The 3,686-nt window shown below is 43.8% G+C and overlaps 1 non-coding gene across 1 annotated transcript; it reads right to left on the reverse strand.

Moving 5' to 3' along the window:
• Nucleotides 1–2,621: 2,621 nt before the first annotated feature.
• On the reverse strand, nucleotides 2,622–2,698 carry Trnal-caa (transfer RNA leucine (anticodon CAA)). Its single transcript has one exon. It is a non-coding gene; the product is annotated as a tRNA-Leu (tRNA).
• Between the last annotated feature and the right edge of the window lie 988 nt (nucleotides 2,699–3,686).

A 3,686-nucleotide genomic window follows, 5' to 3' on the forward strand; every position in this document is an offset into this window, starting at 1 on the left:
CATACGCTGCTAGGAGACATCGTGGGAAGTATAAATCCGATGGTTGCGACCTTCTGAGAGGGTACTTTTAGTTCGTCTGGCACAAATTCAAATATCACGGTGTTTCCTCGCGTTTTGTTCGTCACAGAAACCGAGCTACGTTTTTCACATTACGAGTACGTGTCGGCGTTGCAGTATTTGGTTTTGTAGCGCTCCGCTGCTTTGCTCGCGGAACTGGCGATGTTCGGTAAATGTAGCGTTCTGTTCGTCCCTCTTTTTCGCGGCGTGAAGGCGGAATTTTCTTGCCCAGAGGTCTGCTCCCCCCTAATTTGCGCTGTAGCGCAGCTGCGCTCTGTTTGCCAGGCAGTGGAGTGCCGACGTCCTCTTAACTACACCTCGTTCAGAGAATGCGGCACCTCATCGCTCCAGCACTGTGCGCAGCTATTTCCGCCTGCCGGTCTTTTTTAAATTGGGTGGCTTTCGTCCGCTACCTGCTTCAGGTGTTTCTCCAGCCCAGGTTTCCGGTCAAATATCGAGAGAATGAGATCTGGTCTGTGTTCTGGAAGTAGCTTTATTTTCTGGCATCATTTAGCTATAGTCATTTCAGAACATCCCGCCACTTCAAGAGAAAAGCAGGTTTCAATTTAACTTTTAACAATGAATTTGTTTTACATTCTAAAGTGTTCGTCAGATTTATGGCTTAACTTATTTCAGTTGGTGGTTAAAAAAATGTGTATGGCGGTGGCGTTATACACAGCCCGATACGTTTAACGTGTGGGGTAGGTCTGCTTAATTTCTGAAGATTCTGGCGTTGATGCAGTGGAATATGTTACTAAGGGAATGCTACATGTGACTTGTGGTTACTTTACAATTTTAGTTTGTAGCAGCTACTGTTCCCCGGCATGCGATACCTGCGCTCATTAAAGAAATAATAATTAACACTCTCTCAAACTTTTTAGAACATATACAAGTGTCAACTTCTTGCTGAGTGAGAGAGATATTGATAATCGTTTGAAACCACAGAGATGGTTAAGTTTGAACTACTTTTGCAGTTTAATGTTCCTCATCAAATGAAAACTTATCGTGAGCTAGATTTAGCATTTTCCAATTCATTGTACCTAAAGTTCACGAGATTTATGTCAGTACAAGCAGCCAGGGCAATTCGCACAGAAGTAAGGTGTCTTCTAACATGCTGTGTGGTTGGTGTCCTCAGATGCTCTTCGCTCTCACCGACGGAAGTTCTTGGTACCGAACTTAAATGGCCCTTAGCAGTGTGACAGTCAAGGGAAAGCCTTTAGAATCTAACAGCAAAACACGGAGGTCTGCCTGGTCCCCCGTGTCTTTGTCGAGAGCTGTCGCTTTACCAGTTTGCCTTCTGTCTAAAATCTCCGTGATCAGCCTAGACACTGTTTTTGGCACGCTGAATCATTTCACCACTGAAGAATGCAGTATCCTGAATTCTTTACAAAATTTCACCATTTCAACCATACCTTCTACATTCCTCTCTCCAAGACTACCCGTACTTCCATATTTCCTCCACATTTTCAGCTAGAAGTAGAAAATAGAAATTGAAATGATAGACTATATACAGTAAATACAGCTCGATACTTATAATCTCTCGCATGCATCACGTCAAAACCTCACTGAACTACAACAGACCCCCCTCCCCCCCTCTCCCCTCATAACCTGCTTTGCCACCAGATCACACACTTCTCCCGGTTTCTGTAAAATGTCCCACAGAATTCACAGGGCCACGCGGGGTAGCCGCGCGGTCTAGGGCGTCTTGTCACGGTGTAATGGTTCTTTATTTACGTGACCATCACGGCAATCCAACCGCAGTTCTCGATACCAGTAATATCGTGCTACTTTTCTGCGAAGTAACAGACATATTTTTGTGACAATATTCACATTTGGTTTTATTAATGTATAGGTACTCCGATGAATCGATATATTACAGTGATATGGTTCTTGTGTGTATTCATTTCTGTGAGACTGTCATAATCTTTGACTTACTTGTAACCATTTTGCCGCGAATGCGCATAGAGCAGTCTTTGTTTCACTTTGCAGAAGTTAATTTGTTATTTCGCTTTGTAAAAGAACAGTCAAGTCTTGTGTTTAGGTAAAGTGGAAATTAAATATATGAAGATTGATACAAAACTGTTTTCTTGATGATGTAACAATTAAGAATAAGTATATGTGAATTTACAAGAAGTTAAATAAAAATGTGGATCGTGAACACCAAGTCAAAAATTATTTCTACCAGACCATTGTTCTGATCTGGGGTTGTTTGATCATTAAGAATTTCCTGAAAAGCGCATTTGTTAGGCCTTCAAATATTGCTAAAATACAGATCTGGACCTTCTAGCAGTCAAAGTGGAATCACTCTAGAATCAACAAGATGAGCCATAACAACTTCGACGAAATCTACGTGGGAATCCATTCAAGATAAGTGCCAAAATTAATGACTTTTTTACAGTGACTTCATTATTTCCATTCTGACGATACCATCCACAGTCAATAACTTTGCTGTTGCCCCATAAAGCGAACATATGCTGCGTGAGACACATTATTAATCTGGAATGAGATTTTCACTCTGCAGCGGAGTGTGCGCTGATATGAAACTTCCTGGCAGATTAAAACTGTGTGCAGGACCGAGACTCGAACTCGGGACCTTTGCCTTTTGGGGGCAAGAGCTCTACCAACTGAGCTACCCAAGCACGACTCACGCCCTGTCCTCACAGCTTTACTTCTGCCAGTATCTCGTCTCCTACCTTCCGAACTTTAAAGATTCTCAGGAGAGCTTCTGTAAAGTTTGGAAGGTAGGAGACGAGGTACTGGCAGAAGTAAAGCTGTGAGGACGGGGCGTGAGTCGTGCTTGGGTAGCTCAGTTGGTAGAGCTCTTGTCCGCGAAAGGCAAAGGTCCCGAGTTCGAGTCTCAGTCCGGCACAGTTTTAATCTGCCGGGAAGTTTCATTATTAATCTGATTTCTAACCTACTTTGCAAGTGGTGGTATTGTTAGAACGGTCCGCGCGGCTCCCCCCGTCGAAGGTTCGAGTCCACCCTCGGGTATGTGTGTGTGTGTGTTGTCCTTAGCGTAAGTCAGTTTAAGTTAGATTAAATAGTGTGTAAGCTTAGGGACCGATGACCTCAGCAGTTTGGTCCCTTAACACCTTACCACAAACTTCCGAATTTCCAAGGGTTCACAGTGGATTCTGAATTATGGGACATATGGTTCTTATTAACCAAGATTTAACATTTCAAATTACAGTTTACAGAAGTATCTGTGCGACGTTCAACAAACTACGTGGTGAGAATTGTCGTATTACGTAGTACCAATTCCTGCCACCAGACAGCTTCCTGCCAGTGGCACTGTTTCTTGAAAGTGTCGAAATCTCCCAACTGTAGCTGTATCTCTAAACGACTCTACCTGTTGCGCGTACTGGACATACAAATTCACAGTACAGTCAAAATTTATGTTAAACGCTACCATGAGCGTGGGGTAATTTTACCCAATGCATGCCCCCATGAACCATGGACCTTGCCGTTGGTGGGGAGGCTTGCGTGCCTCATCGATACAGATAGCCGTACCGTAGGCACAACCACAACGGAGGGGTATCTGTTGAGAGGCCAGACAAACGTGTGGTTCCTGAAGAGGGGCAGCAGCCTTTTCAGTAGTTGCAAGGGCAACAGTCTGGATGATTGACTGA

The sequence above is a fragment of the Schistocerca nitens genome, chromosome 6, assembly GCF_023898315.1.
Source record: "Schistocerca nitens isolate TAMUIC-IGC-003100 chromosome 6, iqSchNite1.1, whole genome shotgun sequence".
Classification (NCBI taxonomy): domain Eukaryota; kingdom Metazoa; phylum Arthropoda; class Insecta; order Orthoptera; family Acrididae; genus Schistocerca; species Schistocerca nitens.